This window comes from Camelina sativa, chromosome 11, assembly GCF_030686135.1.
Source record: "Camelina sativa cultivar CO46 ecotype springtype chromosome 11, ASM3068613v1".
Classification (NCBI taxonomy): domain Eukaryota; kingdom Viridiplantae; phylum Streptophyta; class Magnoliopsida; order Brassicales; family Brassicaceae; genus Camelina; species Camelina sativa.
Window position 1 is genome coordinate 7,850,203 of NC_141890.1, and position 25,964 is coordinate 7,876,166.

A 25,964-nucleotide genomic window follows, 5' to 3' on the forward strand; every position below is an offset into this window, starting at 1 on the left:
TTTTTCTTTTTCTTTTTTTAAAATAAGCCTTTTGGTAAAGGTTATCCTTTCAAGGCAAAGCAAATCCTTCTTCTCTGTCACGAATCCTCTGTTACCTTTAAATATCTCTATACGTATATTGAGAGAGTCCACTATATTTTTATTTATTTGGAATTTTTCAGTTTACTAATCTTTTTGGATGTTTGACCCGATTCGTTGTCTAGAGATGTGTGTGTGTGCTTTTTCTAATTGTCCGGGGACACACGACTCTCTTTCATGCTCTAGTTTTATCTATTGAAAGTACAGTTTGAACATTTTTGAAAGTAGTACAGGTAGTCAAATTGGTAATGTGATTTGGGACGTGTGGATGCATTTCCCCTAGCTCCCAAAAAAAGTATCGGATGCAAGCAGTTTTAATCTTATAAAATTTAAAATTAGAAGCACGTTGTTAAATTATGTATGACCCAAAACCGTCAAATCGATGGTTGTCAGAAATTAAGGATTATGCAAAGTTAAATTATTCGGAATCATACACAAATGCATTGTAGCAATAATGAGTACACTGTAAAGTGTAAACTAAAGACCATCTCTTTAGACTTTTTGGACGGTTGCAAACACAAGCCGACATTTGTACAGTAACAATCCAGTTAATTCTTTTATTTTTCTCGTTGGTTTGTAAATTTTTCGTATGAAATAAAATATGGTGTTTGAAGTTAAAGTACCTTAATGATGTGGTGTAGATACAACTATATATATATATCCTTTTTTTAAATGATTGTATGCTTTTGAATAGTTACTTCGTAATGGATTGTTGTTGTTGGCAAGAAAAAAATATTACAATATCTCTAGACATTGTATATCGACACAATATTCTTTACTAGCGTCATCATAATTTTTTTTTTAAAATGACACAATTTTAAAAAACTATAAATATACCATATAGCTTTGATAGAATTCTAAAATATATAAATATTTGGAAAAAAAATCCGTGGGTTCAGAAAAATAATATATATATATATATATATATATATATAAAGAATTACTCCAAACTTCGGCTATTCGATCAAGCTATACATATATGCAATAATTGATTTCGAACATATTACGAACTATATACATATATATATATATATATAAATATATATTACAAAACTATCTATATAATTCAGTAGACAGTTGTGAGTTTTCAAAAGAAAACAGAAACACCAAAACAGTTTTCACTTCGCCATGTGTAACAAAATAGCTAGACCCTACTTGGCTAATTCCGACCAAACCTCAAAGGTTGAACAAAGTTGATCACTCATTTTAGCTGAAATTGTTTACCAAAGAGTTAATATATATATAACGACATTTAATATTAATATGATCAGTTCCTTATTATTATTACTATGATTCAGATCTTCTGCGTTGTCGTGGAGAAGTATTTTAGAAAAAAAAATTTAAATTTAAAATTATACATTATGCAATTATTTAAATGTAATAGAATAGTTTAAATACATAAACTGTTAATAAAAACACAATCATCAAAATAAAAACTTATAACAAAAAATATTATGTAGAATAGACGCAACTTTGCAAAGCATATTGTTTAAAGTATTATAGATATAAGATATTTTTATGAAGAATTATGGTAAAGAGTTACAATTAAAAAAAATCAATATGACAAAGTGATCCTTACTAAAAATATTGAATTAATGGTTATAATGATTAATGTGATTTTCTATTAAATAACTATAATTAAAAATATATTTAATAATGAGTGAAAAAGTATCAACGGTAAATTAAAATTAAATAGTCAACTCTTAAGAACAAAAGAAAATAAATTTTAAATATTAAAATAGTTTTTAACAAAAAGTTACGATAAATAGACGCAAATGTAAATTATATATTAAGTTTTATTATATTTCATATTACTATAATCATTTCTAAAATTTTAGTTAGATAATATAATAACATTGAATATTAGATATAAAAAATAAAAAATAATATTCAAAATATTTATATTTAAAATAAAATGAAAAATTTGTTTCAATGAACAATGATTTGTTAGTTATTTATGAAGACACAAATATATAGAGAGTTCAAAAGATATGAATATTTAAATAGACACACCTATTAGAACGAAAAGTTGTGATGAAAAAATATGAATAAAATATAGTAAAAAGACACAACTCTACAATGAACAAATACAATTGTTTGAGTTTTTTAAAAAGAACAAATAAAACCAACTTTTTTACAAAAAAATACTGTGAAAAGTCGCAACTGTTGTTCTCATTTATTCAGATTGTTATTATTATTTTTAAATATTAAAATATTTTTTAAAACGGAAAGTTAAGATAAATAGACACAACTGTAAATTCAATATTAAGTTATATAAAAATTTTCTATTGCTATAATCATTTCTAAAATTTTAGTTAGATTATAGAATATATTCAATTGACTCAACATAAAATGGAAAATTTGTTTCAACGAACTTCTTAATTAGTGATGAAGAGACAAATATAAAGAGAGTTCAAAAAGCATGACTATTTAAATAGACACACCTATTATAACAAAAAGTTGTGATGAAAAAATATAAATAAAATATAGTGAAAAACACAACTCTACAATGAACAGATACAACAATTTGAAAAAGAGAAAAAAAACAAATAAATTTTTTTTTTATGAAAAGGTACTACGAAAAATCGCAACTGTTGTGTATGCACTTGATTATACCTACAAACTCATATAAACTGCTTTTAAATAGAAGACATATTTATTACCATATTCAAAAGTCAAATCCAAAAGCTCATTATATAATCCATCTAACTCTTGGAAAAAGATTCTAGGTATAAAATTAATTAAAAATTATATATTAGATTCATCATTCCAAAAATATTTTGTTAAATCAAGAATTGGAGGAATCTCTTTAGTTTTAAAAGAATGAATGCTAGAGAATAATTTAAAGAGCTGTAAAAACTGTTGAGATTGAAATTTTATATTATTTGGTGTCATGGCAAAAAAAATGAAAACATTTCAAACAGACAAATATATATAGATTTCAAAATATACGAATATTCGAATAAACACAACTCTACAATGAACAGTTGCAACTTTACAAAAAAACCGTTGCAATGAAGAATCACAACTTTGTGTAAAACACACAATTTAATTTTTTTACAGATTTTTTTGAAAAATATCCAAAAGGTACGATTGAAAAAACACAATTTTTTGTGGCATTTATTCGGATTGCTATTATATATAGGTACTTTCATTAATTTTTTAATATATAAAACTAACTAAAAGTTATAAATTAGATTCATCATTCGAAAAATCTTTTGTTAAATCAAGAATTGGAGGTATTTCTTACTTTTAAAAGAATGAATGCTAGAGAATAATTTAGATAGCTGTAAAAAGCGTTGAGATAGAAATTTTATATTATTTTGTGTCATGTCAAAAAAAAAAGTTTTAAAAGACAAATATATAGATTTCAAAAGATACAAATATTCGAATAAACACAACTCTACAATGAACAGTTGCAACTTTACAAAAAGATCGTTACAATGAACAATCGCAACTTTGTGTAAAATACACAATTTAAATTTTCTTCAGATTTTTCTGGAAAATTATTCAAAAAGTACGATCGAAAAAACACAATTTTTTGGTGGCATTTATTCGAGATAGATTCATTATTCCAAAATTTTTTTGTTAAATCAATAATTAGAGAAATTTCTTGATTTTTAAAAGAATGAATGCTAGAAATTAATTTAGAAAAATGAATAAACAATTGAGATTGAAATTTTAGTTGATTTTGTGTCATGGCAAAAAAAATGAAAACAGTAAACAAACAAATATATATATAAATTTTTAAAGATATGAATGTTCCAATCAACACAACTTTACAGTAAACAGTTGTAACTTTTCATAAATAACCGTTTTAATGATCCATCACGATTTTCTAGAAAATATCCAAAAGATACGATTGAAAAAACACAACTGTTGCTCGCATTTATTCGGTATGTTATTATTATGTAGATTTTTTTTCTATGTTTTGAATAGACTCTCTGGTATAAATTGGGTTAACAATTATAAATTCGATCAGTTCACACTCCCGTTTACTAGCGCAACTGTCCGGCGAAAAGGAATTTCATCTTTTACCGGAACACCACACTTTTAATTGTTTGAACCCTAATTATATATATGCAATTTTTTTTTGTTTTGGAAGGCTTATATTTATCTGAAATTTGGTTCGAAATACTATTGTCTTTTAGTTGTAATGCTACGTACTCAAAGCAGCAATAATAACATATTTCCCATAAGACTTATCCTGTTTAAAGTTATAACATAGTTCTATGCATACTTATCAAAGTCCACGATTAATCTCTTATATCTTAAATCGAGAGCGTACCTTTTCCTGTACGTAAGATAAGAATATTCTCTTATAGACTAATTATAGTATACTATAGGGTGAATATTTTCTTACTCTCAAATTCCTTAAAAGTAGAGAAATACATAGGACAAGTAATTAATACTAAGAAACTATCTATATTTACATGGTTTTTTTAATTTTATTTGAGAAGCTAAGATGGGAATTGGAATCTACTGAAAGACCGTTTACTTCATTAGGGTAAGTGCAACCTTAAGGTCTGCTAAGTCGATCAAAGCCAGATCGTTGACCGGCATTAATGCAAAAGATGTTCTTGGCTGTATCTGCAAACATTAATGCAAAATAACTTCACATATTAATTCAACAATTTAAATCATCACTTTGATACTATAAAGCAATGCCAAAGAGGCCATGAAGAAGATGCATGCATGTGTCACAATCCAAATTAATTAAGACACATGCAAAATCCATTAGTTTGTAAGCTGACAGGATCCAAACATAAAGTAACACTAACAGATCTTATAAATACATGTGATGATTTAAGTGTATCTTTCTTTATATTCTTACATTTACTAATTAGTGTATGTTTCTGTTGCTGCAAAGTTACTTAGCTCGAGATATTGTACCTCAGCCTGTAAAGTGTGAATGAGTCTATCATTTACATTAGAGGAGATACAGCCAAGAACGCAGAGACCGCATTCACGAAGCACTTGCAGAACGCTTGAGAGCGGCGTTTGGAGAACGCTAAACACGATTTCTAGGCCTACCAAACACGGACGAATCACGACATGATTCGAAATCTCATTCCAGCCTTGTTCATTACAACATTCAAAGCTTCGTCCAGACAGTAACATGAGGACATCTCGTGTCATTGACATTCCTCTGCAAATACTCTATGTAATTCACTGCACCGTTCACTTGATCTAACGTCGAACGCTTTCCCTACAGAACCAAATCAAGAAACGAGAAACACAGGTTAATATTAGCTAGGATATTGGAGTGTTAAAGTTCTAGTGAATCTTTTTTTGACAAAGAACAGCTCCAACGAAGCCACAAATCATGTTTTCAGATACTACTAATTTTGTCGATCTGTAGAGTGAAGAATCAAAAGCAAGAATAAAATTAGGGTATTTTGACCTGGATGAACTCAAGAGGGAGAAGAGAGCGGAGAGATGCGTAAAGAGAAGCCATTTCTAGTCTCCTTTTGTTTCTCAATTTCTTTGTGTACTATCTTCTTCATGTTTTGATCACTACTAACTCTCAGCTTTTTACTAGGCCTTCTTCTCTTCTCTCCGGAAGATCGTTCATTGAATACCTCTACTTGTCTTTAGGTTAGTTATTATGTACAAAGATGTTTCTTGTAATGATAATGATTAATTATGATGATGATGATGATGATGATGATGATGTGAGACAGGAGAATCTAATCTTGTGCATCTGGGATCTGGTCTAGTCAGGGATTTGTTATAAAGTTGAATAATAGCGAAATCGGAACAAAGATAGTAAAAGGGATTTGGTTTATAATATTTAAACTAAGGGGAAAAATACGCTATTGGTAGACGTATCAGATAAAGATGGAAAGATAGTTTTGGAAGGGGTAAGCAATGACGTCTTTCTGCTTCATCATTTACTTCTTTTCTCTTTAATCGATGCCTATAGGTTCCCTTCAACATTCCATTTCTTACTATACTTTAATTTCTTATAATATAGTACACTATACATATCAATTGTACGATCTGCTATCAATTATTATCTGACATAGGTAACCAAATACCATATAGTATTTATTTATAAATCTAGTATAGGCCGCTGAGGCCATATGCTGGACCGTGTTCGAGATCACTTTAAATTATGGAGTGACATTATATAATGTAGTAGCTATCTGATAAGAATTTATTAACTAGCTATTTATTTTTTTGGCGATGCTAAAACAAAATGAGGCGATGCTAAAACAAAATGATATTGTTCATTAATTGTTTCTAGTATTTCTCAATTGTAATTGCAAATGAATGAAATAAAAAAAAGTGAAATGAAACCCAAAACATACACTACTATGTCTATCAGTCTATGATTGATATAACGCTGTTACATTTTATCTTAGTTGAATTTGTTACTTTTTTCTTCTAATGTACTGCTGCATAGTAAAATTACTATTTTTAGTTTTGTTTTCTAAACAATAACAATAAGAAAATTATCCAGAATATTAATTTTCTTTTGGACAACTGGACAACTTAGGTGTTGACCGGTTCTCCCGCTACCTCCCGTAAACGCTGTATTTGCGGGTGGTAGCGGTTGCTAACGATTGGAACCAATCATATAAAACGCTCCCAATCGCTCCTAATCGCTCCCAACCGCTTCAAATCACTGAATTCCAAAAGCTGACGGTTGCGGGCGATTGCGGTTGAAATTTTTTTTTTGTTTTTATAAAAAACTTTAAAGAAATAAATGATAATGAAATTCTTTTGTGTTATATCTTCTATCTAACCATTTTATTCATTAAGGATGAGACAAAATGAAGTACATATACGATTACAGAGATTATAAAATAAATAATTAAAAGAAAATAATATTCCAATTAACAATAACCCGAAAAACTTGATGTAAATTTAATGACACATCGCACACAAGTTCAAAAAAATATAAACAAATATAATATTTCATCAGAATTTTTTTAAAAATAAGATTATTTGTGAAAAATATTAAAACAAATCACCAGTGACTCTTCTCAACTCTCACTAAACCATTCCTACCGATGCAACTACTGACCCACGATCTAAGAGAAAAGAGAAAAGATCTACGATCTAAAGCATATGTTTTGTCATTTATCAAATTATTTGATTAAATTTTTGGTGAAAAGCCAAATGCATAAAGGAATAAGTATTTCAATATGAAATTTATTTGTTTTTTGAATAATTATTTTAGTATTTTTAAATAAATTTAAATTATAAATCAAGTTTAATTAAAATTTTTATGTTTTTAAACATTTATATATTATATATCACATTTATTATGTTCCAACCGCTATTGCACCCGCTGGTCAACCAGTCGTAAACCTCCCGCAAACGCACCAATTTTAAACCGCTAAACCAGTCGTTCAAAACGCTTAATAACGCTTGAAACCACAATCGCCCGCTTCCGCAATCTCCCGCAACCGCAACTGCAGCGTTTGAACCAGTCAGACCCTTAGGGAAGACTTCTTTATCCTAAAAGGATTATAAATATCCTACTACGAGTAGTATAATCAATATATGTATGCAAGTTTTCTTTTAATTGAGTTTCAACTTTCAAATGAATCTGATACATGTAAAAAGCATATATATCTTATTATCTTAGTATTCATGAGCCAAGCTGTCTGTCCCAAATTTTGGATTCACCCAATCAGGTTAAATAAATAGGAGTATAGAAGAAAATATCAAGAAATCTTGATGGTTTTGAAAAAAAAAAATGGAATAAGAGAAATGAAGATGCCTCAATATGGGGCCATGTACATGGATATATTGAACACAAACAGCCGGCTCCTAACGTGACCCAATTTGGTGTAGACTCTAGAACTGTTGGGCCCATATAAATTGTGTAAACGGTAAACCTTGGTGACCTTGAATGATTTTGTTGATAACTAGCCTTTTCAGCTCTGATAATCCTATCCCTGAGTGGCCGATTTGAAGAAGTGTATGACATTCAAAATAACAAAATTAGCTAACTATGAATCAATGTCAATGAGTATGACGAAGAGACAAAAACAGACTAACTTGGCAGAAGTTGGAAAGTTTTGTTAACTTAAAATCAAAGTTCCTAAAGCTAACCGTGTACAAACTCTAACACACTTAAACAGCACCAAAGTGATTCCTAAGTTAATCAACGGTGCTGCTTCCTCGTCGTTTTCAAAGGTGGCGATGGTGAGAACTCAGTAGGCAACTACGGCAGACTCACTTCTCCTTTAAGCATCCCCACAACCTCTTTCATCGACGGTCGTGAAACCGGGAATCTTTGCAGACAAAGCAAGGCAACCTTTATGCACAACACTGCTTGTTCTTGATCCAAATTTTGCAACTTTTGGTCCACAAGATCAACAAGTTTCCCTCTCCTGGCCAGCTTCCTCGCCCAAGACATGAGGTTTGCCCGTTGGATCTCACTTGCGGATCCCGTCATCTCCAACGGACGCCTCCCGGAAATCAGAACCAACAACAGAACACCATAACTATAAACATCACATTTCTCAGACACGTTGTTATCTAAGTTACAGTACTCAGGCGCTGCATAACACACGGTTCCTCTCATGCTCGGTGTGCTACTAACTCCACAGCTCTTAGCTATCTCACCGCTCACCGAGTCATGACTATTTCCTCGTCCTCTCGACCACCTTTCACCACTTAACCCATCTAACCACCATTCTATGCTGCTACCACTACCACGCCTCCATTGACTCACACTAGTACTCCCATCATCACTACAAAATTCAGATTCCAACGTATTCTTCTTCTTCTTCTTAGAGAGTTCTCTACGATACTCATCTTTCCACCACTCTCTAACCATCCTCCGCTTCTTCTTTTTCTTCTTCTTCTTCTTCTTCTCATCCTCTTCCTCCAATGAAAGCCACCAATCAAGTCTCTTGCTAGTCTTCTTCTCAAGTTTCTTACTTGACGCCTCAATCCAATCCGTACTTCTCGGTCTCTCCTTCTTAACCTCAGAACCAATCCATTGCATCACATACTCTTTCACTTTCCCTCTTTCAACATTACCCTCCTGCTTCCACCACCACTCTTTGCTCTCAACCTCTTTACCTTTCTTTATCACCACACTACCACCACCATCCTCATCTGTTTTCTCCCCCATTTCAGGAGAAACAGTCGTCTCAGGCGAACCACTCACCGATCCAGGAACCTTAGCAACAACACTTTCCGGCGACTGATCAACCAACCCAAAGTTAAAATCTTCAAAACCAGTCACATTAGTTACAACACTCTCTACTTCTTCATCACGCTCCGGCGCTACACTGATCTCAACTTGCTCTGGTTTCAACCTAGCCAAACCAAAATCAGCGATCTTGGCGGAGAAGAGATGATCCAGCAAAACATTGCTAGGCTTAATATCACCATGAATCACAGGTGGTTCAAGGCTATGAAGATGCTCAATCCCTTCAGCAATGTTAACAGCAACCAGAAACCTCAGATTCCAATCCATAAGCTCAGGGCATCTCCGGTGAAGCAGAGCGTCCTGGAGATTACCATTGGCCATGAGCTTGTACACAAGAAGCAAACGTCGTCGTTTTCGATCATGTGAGAAGCCAAGGACAGGGACAACGTGAGGCGAGTCAAGCTTTGAGGCGAAGAACAACTCGTTCTGAAACTCGCCTTCTCCTTGGAGAGATCCTGAATCCATTACCTTGACGGCTACATTCTCGCCGCCGGAGATAGTTCCTCGGAAAACAACCCCGAATCCGCCTTGACCGAGCTTATTCGCCGGCGAGAAAGAGCCGGTTGCGCGACGGAGAGCCGAATAGGAAAACTCACGTGGCGGCAGTTTCCGAGAGGAAGAGGAAACGTTTTCCGCCGACGGAGGTGATGATGATGAACGTTTCCGGCTGAACTTGCAGAAACAGACGGAGAGAGCTATGAAGAGAGAGAAACCGGCGCCGGCTCCGGATAAGATTCGAGTTGTCTTATCATGCGATGGGGGTACAGTCGTCGGAGCCGGAGCCGGAGCCGGCGCCAAGAATGAACGTGACGGCATAGGGATTTAAAGTAAACCAAAGCTGAACCATAAAACAAAACAGAGAGGACAAAACTGATAAAAAATCGTTGCTTTTGTTGTTGTTGTTGTGAATTTCTCACTTTTCAGATTAAAATCGGAAAAAGCTCAGAAAGGTTTGAGCTTTTTTAGCGAATATGGAAATTTTCTAAATCTAATTTGATGATTAATTATTATTAAAACCATTACATCATGGTTTTCGTGTAAATTTTGATTGGTTAATAAAACCAAATATTAAACCGGATGCTGCTAATCCAAAGTTCCAAACATAAACAAAAATCCAAAACCTGTTATTCTTTTTCTATAGTATAAAACAAGAAACATAGAAAGAAACAATATTTTTATTACTTTTTCATTTTTTTACAATGTTTTAAAGAAACTCAAAATTTTCAAATTCAGACGAAGGGAGCCCAAAGATGAAAAAACATAACCAGAATAGATAAACCGAACCGGGTTTAGTCACACGTGAAAAGATTTTAAATGCTCGACTGTTGTTTGCGTGGCTTTATTGAGAGACATTAAATAGTTTAATTAGTAACGTGTATGTATGTGTATTGACGCGTTTCATATGTGTGTGTGTATTCACGTGCGGTGGAGTGGGGAAGCCCGAGGGTGTAATCAAAGATCACCATGTGGAATTGTCTAATCTAATTAGGTATTACTTTTTTCTACTTAAGTACTTAAGACCTTCTCTATGAGATCTTAGTGTTTTGTTGGAAAAAAATTAATCAAAAGAAAAGAAAAAATATAAAGGAGGCTCTTATATAGAAATCTCAATTCTGTTCTAAGAGACGAAACTTGTCAACGCGCTGTTGGCCAGAAAAAATAATAGAAAAGGGGAAAAAAAAATTGGCTTACGATTAATTTCATTTGTTTCGTCTTTCTCTTTCTCTCGCTATCGAAGACTCGAAACGACAAAGGTGAGAATTTGGAATCGAAGGTTCTGGAGGAAGAGGAGATTGCTGTCGGAAGATACATAACAGAGGCGAATGAATGACTCGGCTGTGTCCCATCATGATGCTTGAATCGTCTTCGTGACATGAAGCAGGCGATTTGAATTCAGAGTCAACTCAATCGGAAGAGATTGAGTCAATTGGAATCAGAGGGTAAGTTTCTCAATACAATAGATTGTAATCCCGATTAGTGTTTTATGACTAGGGTTCTTTGATTTCGGATCGCAATTTATGGTTATTTGATGTTTTTTAGAAAATTAGGGTTCTTGGTGTTCATGTGTTCCGATAGGATCCATACTTTTAGTAGATTTATCTTCTTAATGTTCGATTATGATGAAGCAGAATAGATTTTGGTATGTGTTTGTTCTGAGTAATTTAAAGTGATGCCTTTGATCGTTAAGTGTTGCTTTAAACGGATGTGGGTCTGTTTGTGTTCTTGACACATGATCGTAGAGGAAGAAGAAGAATCGAAAAAAATAATTAAAGTCCGTTCTTTTTCTTCCCTGTGAATTTCACCGTAAACCCAAAAAACATAACAAAAAAAAACTTCAATTTATTGTTCTCTCTCTTTTGGTCCAATTTGTGAGTCTCAAAGTTTGGTAATTTATCATTTTTGGTTAAAAATTATGTGTCTTTTTGATCCTTGTTCTGATAATTGGGGGTGGTTTTAATTGATTGATTGAATGTGGTTTTGGAGATTCTTCATGACACACTGACTGGTTGTCTATTTTTATTATGTGTAGGAGGGATTCTGGTTTCATCGCGCCGAGAAAGACTACTTGATGCTTGCGTATTGGATCCCCAAAGATGTCCATACGCTTCCTGCCAATGCATCTCACCGTGTTGGCATAGGTGCCTATGTCATTAACCACAACAAAGAGGTGTGATGAGATGAGATTTTCAATGTTTTTTTTTTTATTTGAAAACATCTCCAAGAATGGATCACATCTCTGTTTCTGTATTTTTTTTTTATCCAAAAGGTGTTGGTAGTTCAAGAGAAGACATGACGATTTCAAGGCCAAGGTTTCGGCGCCTGATCAACAAAGAAACTTGTACTACAACACCCGCGACTTACATTCGGGTCATTGACCTTCAACAGAGCAGTCCTCACAGATACTAACGAAGCTGGTTTATTTGCTTCCTCTCTCTCTCTTTATGTAAGCATTTTGACTGACTCTTGAATCTATTTAGCCCTCAACCAAAAACATAAAAAGCCTCACAAATGAAAACATTTGCATTCAGTGCGATCCAAATGCAATACAATGGCTTTAGGTTACATACAAGATTCAATGAAGCAGATTCGTTAGTGAATCCTATTGTTCAACAAACACACTTGATTTTCTTTATACAGATTCAAACAAGCTGGTTTATTTGTCAACGCCTATTTATTTACCAAAACAAGATCCCAAATATTTTTGATTTTGGAGCAAATCAGTATTAAAATTAATCATTTTCTCCATTTATAAATTGCACTTTTATTGTAATATGTATTAATGTTTTTATTATGTTTTGTATGTTTGAAAATTAATTAAATGCAATATTTGAAAATTAATTAAATGCAATATTTTCTATTTTTATTAAAATCTTAAATATTTACACATTTATACCACTTCTATTCTATCTAAATTTTTTAAATTTCAAAAAATAATTTTTTAAAAATAAGAGACCCAAAATTAGAACCTACCATTAGAGGAGAAAATTTTAACTAAAAAATCATAGTTCTTATATTCAAAATAATACACAATTAATTCATATAATAATCAAACATTGTTTAACAACCCCATTATAATATACTACCGATAATCTTGCTCTAACACCATTAGTGAAAACGGCACGCAACTATATATTGTATTAGATAAAACGGACCGACTTCTTCTTAGAAAGAAACTACCACGAAGCTGCTGCTGTCTATTACATTCAGATTCAGTGGTCAACATTTGTATTTATTGGATTTTTATGACTACTTATTCGAAGATAAAACACGTAGGTCTTTGGAATTTCCTTATTATGAAATATCACTAAACGTTTTCTAATTTTACTTTTCCCTTTTTATAAAAGGAAAGGGATATAAATCACGAATTTAAAACAAGAAAACGTTAGTACAAAAAGGAAACTTAATTGCACTAGACAATTCCAGAATAATGTAGAAACAAATAACCTTCATCTATATATATAAATTTTTAAGAGAACGCACACAAACCAAATCTCTGAATTGTCTCTCATAATAACAACTAGCTAGCGCAAGAAGAAGAAGAAGGAAGAGTTTTTAAAAAGATGATGACTGCGATCGAAACAGAAGCATTGTTATGCGCCGGAGGCTGTGGATACTACGGCAACCGAGAGAAAACAATCTATGCTCTCTCTGCTACAAACAGAGTGTTCTCGAACAGTCGGCCGCGCCTTTAAGATTCGAACTAGAGACTACTCCTACGAGTAGTCCCGTCGCTGCAGAAGAACCGGTCGGAAAACGAAGGTGCGGTATATGTAAGAGGAAGGTAGGAGTGTTGGGATTCAAGTGCAGATGCGGACACATGTTTTGCGGGTCGCATCGGTATCCGGAGGAGCATTCTTGTCCCTTTGATTACAAACAATCTGGACGGGTCGCCTTAGCCACACAGTTGCCTTTGAGCAGAGCTGACAAGTTGCAAAGGTTTTAGTGTTATTTTCTAGAGTTAAAAAAGAGTCGTGGATCTTTTGATTCATTGGCTAAGTTTTTGATGTTATTTTAATTCTTTTTTACGAATAATAGTTTTAGCTAAAAAGATACAAACACGAGCAAGCCAATTTTCAATTTAAAAGGTCAAATAAAAATTTAGGGCATTGACTAAAACTAGGACGTTGTATGGTCTTCCGATAAAATCAATAATAATACTATTTGAAATACAAAATTGAAGAGATAACACGCGTGGCAGCTAAAACAGTTTTTAGTTAACAGTAAAACTTCAGCCTAAGAAACACAGAGTGTCATTACACCAGAGTCTCAATAATCATACATAAACTTCGCTGATTGATATAAACCTCATCAGCTAGTGACCTTGTTTCTTGAAGCTCAAATCTACATCTTCATTCATCTAATATAATGGATGAGAAACAAGGATCGAAAAATATATTAAAGAGAGTGTTGTATATGCACACCAGTTTTTTCTTCTCATCAATGCTTCTGGCCATTGCACTTAGAGGAGGATACTTGAGCTTGAGCTTCCTGGCCTTCAACTAAATTTACCAATGATAAGATAATTATACAATCTTAGATACTAAACAAAGCAAAAGAAATTAACAAACAAATACAACTTAAAATTTACATTTTTAGTTACAAATAATTTCACCGCAGTACAAAATATAGTATACTTTAAAACATCAAACTTTGTATGATAAAATTATATAACCACTTTTTTTTTCTCTCTAAATTATTCTCTTTTTAATATGTATTTACAAAAATAGTAATTACAGACCGTTATATTCTTATTAGGATTATTGATTACAATTTTATTTTTTAGGATTATTAATTCAGTTTTTATTTTTTGTATATTGTTTGTTATAATTTCTTTAACACTAGATAAGGGCCTGCACGATGTGCGAGTATTAAAATCGTTGAAGAGAATAAATCCTAAACCCTTAACAATTTTTTAAAAATATAAAAAGAAATTTTATTTCTTGAAGTAAATAGATAAATAATTTTAGTTAGAATAAAAAATCATATTTTTATTTACCTTCATACACATATTTATATTTTTATATTTCTAATATATTATAAAAATTATTACAATAATCTAACGCTAAATTACATCCCACCAAAACTTTTGCCAAATACTCATCATTAAAAATATTATTATTGTCAAATTTCAAAAACGTTTCACAACTTATTACAAAATATTTAGATGCAAAGAATTCATCAAAGCATTATATTATATAGTAACCACGTACAATTTTATTGTATATTTCACCATTAAAAATATGCTCTTTAACCCTAAATTATTTTATTGTTAAAGTATGTTCTTTATCACCACCTATAAAATGTCTTTTAAACAAATCAAAAACAAAGTTTATGTTGCTTGGCATAATTATAGTTCTTATAATTACTAAAATTGTTTTGTGATATAATTTCTTTAACCATAAATTTTTCTTACTCCAAAGATATTTTAGATAAACAACTGGTGAAAATTATCTACTCTATTACAATGATTTTATGACCAACCCAATCAAAGTTGAGAAATTGAAAGAAAGTTAATACTATAACATAATAAAAACAAAAATTTGAATATTATAATCATGATTGTATATATAAAGCCTTATAATTATGACATCATCTCAAATATTCTTGAATCGTAAGTTCTCAACGTATTTCTACCCAAATCAAAAGTTCTCATATATTTCTTTATATACCTGGATTTAAACGGTTTAAGAACTAAATTCGGTACAAAAAAACCCATATAAATCAGGTTTGAAACCAATTTTAAAACGGTTTGCCTTTCCAACTTCCCAAATTAAAAAATCGAAATTACTCAGTCAAGCAGCTCTTGTTTCAGTATCGGAATCATTAACATTATCTAGAAGAGAAAACTCTAGATTTTGACCAAATACATCAACCACTGACTAATCTTCGAAACTTATAACGCTACTAACTGTAGAATTACTTTTGGAACCTTCATCAGTGTCTCCATCCTCGATTAATTTAGTAGGCTTTATATATTTTGATTCCATTTCATTGCATCTGATAACTTCCATTGAAGAACTCGCACAAATAAAAGACCCAAAATAGATCGGCAAAATTATATCAGAAAAAAAAATCAAAGATTAAATCTTTTGATATAAACATGTAAATTTTATGTAGATATAATGTTATTTTCTTAATTAGTTGTTCTTATTACGTTTCAAAAATAATTATTATTTTGACATAACATATGTTATATTTTTTAGATTTGGTATTCACTATTTCATGGAGTAATAATATACATGCTTAATGAATTATTTTTTTGTTTATACATGTCAAAATCTAATTGAGAAAACACATATAATATAATTAGCTTACAATGGAAAATATACTAGTTTTGTCAATTTCCCTTTTTGATTTAGGATTTTTTTTAAAATATAAAGATGTAAATTTTATGTAAATTTAATGTTAATTAATTGTTTTGAAAAACAATAATTTTTTATGTTATTATCTTAATTAGCTGTTTTGAAAAATAATAATTTTTTTATACATGTCAACATCTTGTCAGTATACTTGACACATGTCATGATCCTAATTTTGAAAACTCAACTTTATATAATAAAGATGGGTCATAATTATGAGAGTTGCTAAATTTGAAAACGAAGGACTATATAATAAGATTGATATTTAATTTTACCAAATTGTGAGATTCCAACCCAAAATTCCACAAACACAAACCAAGTCGTGTCTTAGGGTTTTGCCTAGTGAAGATGCTAGAATCAGCCGAAAATAATTGTGGTGGGAGAGTAGAAGAGATTGTTTGTGATTTTGAAGACAGGATCAGCGTTTTATCTGATGATTTGCTTGTGTCGATATTGTTGCTTGTCCCAACTAAAGATGCAGTAGCCACCATGATTTTGTCTAACCGATGGCGGTTCGTCTAGACGATGTTACCTTCACTTGAGTACAAAGAAGACAATGATGATGATGATGATGATGATGATGATGATGATGATGATGATGGTGATGGTGATGGTGATGATGGTGATGGTGATGGTGATGGTGATGGTGATGGTGATGGTGATGGTGATGGTGATGGTGATGGTGATGATGATGATGATGATGATGACGATGATGACGATGATGATGAGAGCAAGAAGAGCGTTTGGTGGTTTCTTATTAAGTCATGGGAACTCCACAAAGCACCTGTCTTAGAGAGCTTGTGTATAGAACTCGGTCCACGATGTCCTACTGATGCTAGTTTCGAAAATTTGCTTGCAAAGGCTGTTGATGGCGGCATGCGTAAGCTAGAATTCGAGCTTCGCTAGTCCGCTGATCCAACTAGGTTGCCTAAGAGCCTCTACACCTGCGAAACTCTCGTGGATCTGACTCTCTCCCACAAGATTCTCGTGGATTTCCCTTCTTCTTGTTGCCTCCCATCCCTCTTACATCTCTTCCTTCACTATGTGGTGTATGAAGACGAGGCTTCTCTCGTTAGTTTCCTATCGAGCTGCCCCGTTCTTGACGAATTGAGCGTGAAGAGAAAGAAGGATGATAATGTGACAAAGTTTAGCGTTAAAGTGCCTACTCTATCGTGTTTATCGTATGTTAACTATGATGACATAGATAACAATGGTAGGTGTTTAGTTGTGGATACTCCAGCATTGAAAAAATTTAACATCACTGATTATAGTTATGAGGATGTTTATATCGAGCACATGCCTCGTTTTGAGGATGTTTATATCGATGTTATTCAGCCTTCCCCTAACATTGACAAGTTTGTAACATCTTTTTCCTCGGTCTCGTCTCTTGAGTTGGTTTTGATGACCGACGACGATATGGTAACTCTCTTTTTCTCTTTATGCTCCATGTTAACCCATGATATGCTCAAATTAATACTAGAGCTATTCTATCAAATTAAGAGATCACTGCAGTATTTAGGGGTCGAATTCCACAAAGACTCAAGTCTACACAATAAATTTTAGAGTTTTTTAATTATGCTAAACAGATTAATTTAAAATTGAAATAACAATGTAAAGTATTAAATAAAAGCTGTTGTAAATTAAGAAGATTAAAAAGCTAAGCCTAGGCAATTTCTCATAAAATTATAAATTATTAAATCAAGAAATAATTAGGATTCAAGCAATTAAGAACAGATCTAGAACTCTAAACACCTTTGTAAAATAAATCAGTTCTGCAAAAATTATCTAAATTTAAAACCAGAAAATCCAAATCTCTTTACAAAATTCTAGGTAATAAATCAGCTTTAAAAATAAGGTTTAGATTGTTCACAAAATCACTAAATCAAATCTCTTTGCAAGAAGTAATTTTGCTCATCAATGGTTTAATCAGGAAAACAATTATATTCTCATATCAATTTATTTCCCTAAGATAATAATTTTAGGTGATCAATCAAGAATTATTGTGAAGAACAACCAAGGATGAAGATCATAAAAGATTAAGAACCCTAAAAATCACAGATCTAATAAGTCATAAAAACCCTATGAAAAACCCTAAACCTAACAAGCAAATTACTCAGATATATTTAATGAAGAACAAAACATAATTCTGAATAATAAGCAATTGAAATTAAAAGAGTAAAAGGGAGTTCAAGAATTTTTCTTCTACAAAGCAGATCTCTCTCTCTCCAAAGCTCTCAAAATCTCACAGTGTTGCAGGAAAATAAAACTTGCTAGAAAATAACTTAAGGGTTTGCAAAACCTAAAAATACTATTTATATATCCTAAAACACGTCAGGGACTTGTGTTGCAAATATGGAAAACTTTGGCTGAATTTGTGAAACTTCCAAAACTTGATTCTCTCGTTGGCTAAACACGGTGTCGAGCGATGCTAAAGCAGTGTCGATTGACACTCCCTCTCTGTTCTGACTCCAAGTTCGTTTCTTCGGGATTAATGCTCCAAAATGATCCAAATTGCTCTACTTTGCTTCATCCATGCTAAAATCCTAGAAAACCTGTAAAGACTCAAAAACATCCTAGAAGACAAATCAAAAGACTCTAAAAGACTCCTTATATCATAGTTAAAAACCACAAAAACCATGATATATCAACTCCCTCAGACTTAGCCTTTACTTTCCCTCAAGCAAAACATAAGTTTACACCTGTGAAAGAGGTTTGAAAACTGGGAACTCACTCAATTGCATGATGATTCTTATTCACAATCTTCATTTACCTGACTCAAAAACTTACTTCTTATACTTAACCATGATAAGCATCAACATTCCTTACTCAAATCCCACAATCCTTTGGAATCTCTGAAATCTCCATTGTCATCTCATTACATAAATTAAAGCAAGTACAGGTGAGTTCTTACCTTGGTGTATCGATCAGTGGTATATGGACTCTCTTCAAGCCAAGACATTCTTCATACATCTCATTTCCTCTCCCTTTTCTCACTTCAAAGGAGTTGATTTCTCCCCAAAAAAAATTCTTTTTTTTTTTTTAAGCAAAGGTGTAAGCGAATACCGGGGTCATCGGTAATTTACCTACCCCTCGCTTCCAAGCTTTGTGTGATCATCTAACTCAAGAGTAGAATAATGAGGTCACAGGTAATTTACCTACTTCTCTAAATTGATCAAAATCATCTCATCTTTTATTCTCTTTTTTTTCCTGATCTTTCTTTTTAAAGTACTGAAGGGAAGAGAGAGAGGAGAGACATACTTTGAAGAATTTCACTGTCTTGTATGGCCCGAAGAAGAAGTCTAGTCCACTGATTTCCAACCCCAAAGTAAGAGATTAAGCCCAGTTAAAATCATTATAAAAGTTGAGACAACGTTAGATCAATCAGATATCCATTGAATAAGGGCTTTCATGATTGTTGATAAAGCTCATAGTCTTTCTAAGCTTCAATTCTGAGATCAAACATAAACAAATAATCATTAGAGTGTTAGCCAAATAAGAGAAATCATTAGTCAAGATCATAATTTCCAAAGACAAAAAGAAAAATTTTGAAAAATTTGACTCAAACTTTATAGTTTTGACTGACACAACTGAAACTCAAAAACAAAAATGTAGTTAGTAGATAACCTCCCCGAGACTTAAACAACATTGTCCCCAGTGTTATCAAGTAAGAGGAAAGCAAAAAGAAACAAAAATCTATGGAAAATGTATGAAAATTTTGAACAGTTCTCGGATACCAACTGGTGTCGACCGATGACCAGGTGGCGTCGGTCGATGCTCCTCCTTTAGCCCTAGGCATTTGGGTACTCGGGTCGGGTTCGAGTAGGAACCGATCGGGTTCGGGTTTTTCGCGTAGAGGAATTTATGACCCAATAGGGTAAACAGAAAATATCGGTTCGGGTTCAGTTTGGGTCTTACCGGGTTCAGATCGGTTCAGATCTAAAATTTCAAAACCTATAAATACCCGAAAAAATCGGGTATCATCCGGGTTCGGGTTTTTTTGTACCCGATTACCCGAAATTTAACCGATAAACTGAATTTTACCCGATTACCCGGAAATTCTAATGTTAAATATTAAAATTAAATTTTTAAAAATTGGTTAATTTTTTAAAAAATATAGCTAAACATTTCAATATAATTTTGTTTATTTTGAGTATTTTAATCTAGGAAAAACAAATATTTTTGAATTTTAAGTTGTAACTTTAAATAGCTATGTTATAAAAAAATATATATAACTAGTATTTTATGTATATTATTTTATTTTGGGTTTGTCGGGTACCCATTCGGTTCCGGGTTTGGTTCCGGTTCTTCGGGTTTAGGAGATTAGGACCCAATAGGGTATTCTACCGGTTCCAGGTTCGGATTTGGGTCCATATTTTCGGGTCGGATCCGGTTCGGGTTTTCGGGTCCGGTTTTTTTGCCCAGGCCTATCCTCCTTGATCAATGATGTCTGAAACTTTTTCATTTGTTTGTTTGTTTGTTTGTTTTTTTTTTTTTTTTTTGAAACAATAAAACTCAAAACCAAATATCAATAAGTTAGTAATCCTAAAAGAAAAATTGAAAGATAAGTAGTTCCTACCAGTGGGTTGCCTCCCACCAAGCGCTTGTTTTCAGTCATTAGCTTGACTGTGTTGAAGCTCAGGCATCCGGTGGATCGGAAAGTGGCAATGAATGCTGCCGAGAGTCGGTCGATGCTCCTCCTTGATCAATGATGTCTGAAACTTTTTTTTTTTTTTTTTTTTTGAAACAATAAAACTCAAAACCAAATATCAATAAGTTAGTAATCCTAAAAGAAAAATTGAAAGATAAGTAGTTCCTACCAGTGGGTTGCCTCCCACCAAGCGCTTGTTTTCAGTCAATAGCTTGACTGTGTTGAAGCTCAGGCATCCGGTGGATCGGAAAGTGGCAATGAATGCTGCCGAGAGGAATGTCTCATCATCCAAGGTGGTGTATAAGCTTTAGGTGCATGAGTTCTTCCAAGGATGTGAGGTCTGCCAAGGATGCTTCTCTTATGTCCTACAAAATCATCAACAGAAGAAACAAGCGCTCTACGATAATTTCGTGGCTCGGTTAACTGTAAAACAATTTTTGTATCTTTGAAGGTCTTATTGATTATAGGAGGGAGATTAGGTGCAGAAGATGTGTACCTTGGCCTTACCTGTAGACTCTGGAGTGTGGAGTCCATCACAAAATTCATACTCAAACCTTCCACATTCAGTGTTATGTGTCCCTTCTGCACATCTATGATTGCACCAACTGTAGCCAAGAAAGATCTTGATAAGATGAGAGGATCATTAGGCTCTTTATCATACTTCAGCACCACAAAGTTAGTGGGAATCATGAAGTTCCCAACCTTAATTGGAATATCCTCTAAGACACCTTCAGGAATTCTCTGAGATCTATCAGCTAAGATAAGAGATAATCTAGTTGGCTTGAATTCTGTCATCCCAAGTTTCACAGCAACAGAATGCAGCATCAAGTTAATACTAGAGCCTAGATCACAAAGTGAGTGAGCAAACCGTTCTGCAGAGATAGTGCAATCAATTACAAAGCTCCCAGGATCTGGTAATTTCTCTGTAGTCCTACACTGAATCATTGCACTCACTTTCTTAGAAACAACCACCTCTTGCTTCTTCTCTTTCTTTCTTTGACTAGGATGGTTTAACAGAATTGCACTAACATCTTTTGTAAGTAGTGCTCCTTCCCCAGGGCTCAAACCATTTGATACCATTCTTTTCACATACCGCTTAAGTCCAGGAGAAAACTTGACTGCATCAACTAAAGGTATCTCAATCATCACCTTGTCCATCATTGTCTTGCATCTAGCATCTTCAATCTCCTGCTTGGACCTTCTTTGCTTAGGAAAAGGAATCTTAGGCTTGTACACCCTCTCAACAGCTGCTGGAACCTAAGATTTTGCAGTTTCGGGTTCTGTCTGAGAGGGGTGTCGACCGACACCCAGGAGGTGTCGATCGACACCATCTGAAGTCGAGAGTTTGGTCAATTTCTCCCCTTGTTCTGCAGAAAAAAAATTTCATCACCACTTTCATCTCTCACTGATATGGCATTGCAAGCATGTTTGGGGTTTGTGTCACTTGCTTGCAATGCCATATCAGTGAGAGATGAAAGTGGTGATGAAATTTTTTTCTGCAGAACAAGGGGAGAAATTGACCAAACTCTCGACTTCAGATGATGGTGTCGATCGACACCTCCTGGGTGTCGGTCGACACCCCTCTCAGACAGAACCCGAAACTGCAAAATCTTAGGTTCCAGGGAGAAAACCCTCTTGCCTTTTAACAGACCCAGCAGTTTGTGTCACTTGACTCTCCAGCTTTTTAACATGAACATTCAGTGCATCAATCCTCCCAGTAAGCTCATTGTAAACATTGTCGATTTTTCCATTGAATGTCACTGTCATATTCTCCTGTACCTGAAGAAGCTGCTCAAGCATGGCCTCCATTCTACTCTCAGAAGGAGTTTGTGGAGGTGGAGACTGATAGGAAGAGTTCCCATAAATCCTTGTGAAGTTGTTCCCTTGTTGCTGCTTCTGAAAATCAGGCTTAGGAGTGTAGCCCAAAGAGTTTTCACTGTAAGTCTTGTTGCTTTGCTGATCACCGAATCTCTGACCCTGATTTCCATAGACAAAGTTGACATATGCTTCTTCATTCTCTTTCTCAAGTGGTGGCTCAAATGTCTCAATTTCATCAGCAAAGTGAACCGATTTCTTACCCACAAGAAGATTATGCACTGAATCTAGCTTAGCATTGACTGAAGCTAACTGGTTTGAATCAAATCCTCCATGCAATCTCTTCCTTTCAGCATCAGCTCTCTTAGTACTATTACTGGAAGCCAAATTCTCAATCAAAGCTTCAGCATCTTCAGGATATCTTGTCTTGAAATTTCCATGGCTTGCAGCATCCAAAGCCAACTGATACTCCCAGTCAATTCCTCTGAAAAAGATACTCAACAGCTGCACCTTTGAAAAACCATGGTGTGGAAAGTCCCTCTGATAGGCTTTGAATCTCACCCAAGCTGCCTTGAAAGCCTCATCTGGTATTTGTTTGAAGGAGGACAGCTTGACTCTCAACTCATCTGACATTGCATCATCATAGAAGTAGTTGAGGAAAGCCACCTTGACGTCATGCCAATTTGTCAATGATCCAGCTGGCAACTGTTTCAACCACTGAGATGCCTCTCCTACAAGTGAGTAAGGGAAGAGTTTGCAGAAGATGTAGTCCTCAGTCACTCCATTAACCTTGATACTAGTCACCAGATCCTCAAAATGCTCAATGTGGTCCAAAGGCTTCTCATTGGGCAGGTTAGAGAAAGGTCTCTGCCCAACTAGTTGAAAGTAAGCAGGTTTCAACTCAAAATCATTCCTCTGAATGGAGGAGGAACAATAGCAGACCGGTTCTCATACACAAGATCAGCCCGGTTGTAGTCAGCAATGGTCCTGATCAAGTCTCGGTTGTTCTCCTGTCTTCGAACCGGATTGTTAATGTGGTTTGCAGCTCCATGTCCGTCTGCAGGAAGGGGGTGTCGATCGATACCTTGTTGGTGTCGATCGACACCATCGACAACAGCAGCTTGCTCGTCGCCAACAACAACTTCAGCAATTATGTTGCCCTCAGCATCAATCTTTCGGCCCTGCTCATTGCACAAGTGGCCCTCTTTATCCCTCAAAGCACCATCCTCATCACGCATCAGAATGACTGTGTTAACCATCTTCAAGGATTTTGCTGCTTTTCTGTTCTCACGCTCAAGTTTTCCCAACTCTTGGTTTGAAAGATTCACAATAAGATCAGTCTTATTGCTCCTTGTGTGAGGTCTAGGAGGTATGCACCTGAAACACCAAAGAGAAGAAAAACAAAAACATGTTAGTTGAAAATAAAAAGAAAAATTTAGACAAAATCAAAAACTCAAATCTAATGGTAGATCAAAGAGTCCCCGGCAACGGCGCCAAAATTTGATAAGCTCAAATTAATCCCTAGAGTTACTCTCTCAAATTAAGAGATCACTGCAGTACTTAGGGGTCGAATTCCACAAAGACTCAAGTCTACACAATAAATTATAGAATTTTTTAATTATGTTAAACATATTAATTTAAAATTGAAATAACAATGCAAAGTATTAAATAAAAGCTGTTGTAAATTCAGAAGATCAAAAAGCTAAGACTAGGGAATTTCTCAGGAAATTACAAATTATTAAATCAAGAAATAATTAGGATTCAAGCAATTAATAACAGATCTAGAACTCTAAACACCTTTGTAAAATAAATCAGTTCTCACTGCAAAAATTATCTAAATTTAAAACCAGAAAATCCAAATCTCTTTACAAAATTCTAGGTAATAAATCAGCTTTAAAAATAAGGTTTAGATTGTTCACAAAATCACTAAATCAAATCTCTTTGCAAGAAGTAATTTTGCTCATCAATGGTTTAATCAGGAAAACAATTATATTCTCATATCAATTTATTTCCCTAAGATAATAATTTTAGGTGATCAATCAAGAATTATTGTGAAGAACAACCAAGGATGAAGATCATAAAAGATTAAGAACCCTAAAAATCACAGATCTAATAAGTCATAAAAACCCTATGAAAAACCCTAAACCTAACAAGCAAATTACTCAGACATGTTTAATGAAGAACAAAACATAATTCTGAATAATAAGCAATTGAAATTAAAAGAATAAAAGGGAGTTCAAGAATTCTTCTTCTACAAAGCAGATCTCTCTTTCTCCAAAGCTCTCAAAATCTCACAGGGTTGCAGGAAAATAAAACTTGCTAAAAAATAACTTAAGGGTTTGCAAAACCTTAAAATACTATTTATATGTCCTAAAACACGTCAGGGACTTGTGTTGCAAATATGGAAAATTTTGGCTGAATTTGTGAAACTTCTAAAACTTGATTCTCTCGTTGGCTAAACACAGTGTCGATCGACACTCCGTCTTTGTTCTGACTCCAAGTTCGTTTCTTCGGGATTAATGCTCCAAAATGATCCAAATTGCTCTACTTTGCTCCATCCATGCTAAAATCTTAGAAAACCTGTAAAGACGCAAAAAACATTCTAGAAGACAAATCAAAAGACTCTAAAAAACTCTTTATATTATGGTTAAAAACCACAAAAACCATGATACATGAACGCATTAATTAATGTTGGCATGTTGCATATTACTTATCTTTATTTTATTTTTTTTTGTTTTCTTTCACCCTCGCATGCAGATTGTGTGTTGTAGCGACATCAGATTCTCTCAGCTTACAAAGTGTAAGATATCTCCATGTGACTCGGACTGGATGGATTCACTTAAACCTTTTCTTGCAAATACTCCGAAACTAAAGTCTCTTACAATTGAATATGTACGTATATCCCTCACCATGGACTTAACTGTATATATAAAAAAATACTAACGTGAGTTACAATGCTTTTAATGTATTAAAACGTATTGTTGTTGTTTTACAGAGATCAACCTATGAACCCGCTATCGCATCTGCTACGTGGACTCAAAGGGGCTCTTATCCCGAATGCTTGGATTCAAGCCTGGAGAAGTTTGAGTTAAATAGACTACAAAGGAAGAGAAGAAGAGAAAGAATTGGTGAGATTCATCCTATACTACTCCGAGTGTTTAAAGACGGCGACAATCTATCTGGGAACAAGCTTAGACCCTCTAAACAAAGACAACATAATGGAGGAGCTGCGTGCTTTGCGTAGATATTCTGAACCATGTCGGCTTCTGTTCGAATCTACGCAAACAATTGGAAATTAACGACTTTTTGACCATTGAAATCACAGTTTACTTCTACTGCAAACTTTTTTTTTTAAAATCAATTCAGTATAATTTCAGTCCAG

General features: G+C 33.7%; 1 long non-coding RNA gene and 4 pseudogenes across 3 annotated transcripts; 3 read left to right on the forward strand and 2 right to left on the reverse strand.

The window, feature by feature from the left end:
- Positions 1-4,423: 4,423 nt before the first annotated feature.
- On the reverse strand, positions 4,424-5,715 carry LOC104722430 (transcription factor bHLH118-like; annotated as a pseudogene). Its single transcript, XR_015570561.1, has 3 exons — positions 5,483-5,715; positions 4,972-5,287; positions 4,424-4,668 (listed from the first exon to the last, which is right to left on the reverse strand). The product of XR_015570561.1 is annotated as a transcription factor bHLH118-like (transcript).
- Positions 5,716-8,003: 2,288 nt separating this feature from the next.
- LOC104727760 (receptor-like serine/threonine-protein kinase At4g25390 pseudogene) lies at positions 8,004-10,281 on the reverse strand (annotated as a pseudogene). Its single transcript, XR_015570560.1, has one exon. The product of XR_015570560.1 is annotated as a receptor-like serine/threonine-protein kinase At4g25390 pseudogene (transcript).
- A 663-nt stretch (positions 10,282-10,944) lies between these two features.
- Positions 10,945-12,320, forward strand: LOC147933737 (uncharacterized). Its single transcript, XR_015570634.1, has 3 exons — positions 10,945-11,199; positions 11,790-11,927; positions 12,027-12,320. It is a non-coding gene; the product is annotated as an uncharacterized LOC147933737 (long non-coding RNA).
- An 857-nt stretch (positions 12,321-13,177) lies between these two features.
- Positions 13,178-13,946, forward strand: LOC104730900 (zinc finger A20 and AN1 domain-containing stress-associated protein 10-like; annotated as a pseudogene).
- A 2,500-nt stretch (positions 13,947-16,446) lies between these two features.
- Positions 16,447-25,881, forward strand: LOC147933738 (putative FBD-associated F-box protein At1g05080; annotated as a pseudogene).
- The last annotated feature ends 83 nt before the right edge of the window (positions 25,882-25,964 follow it).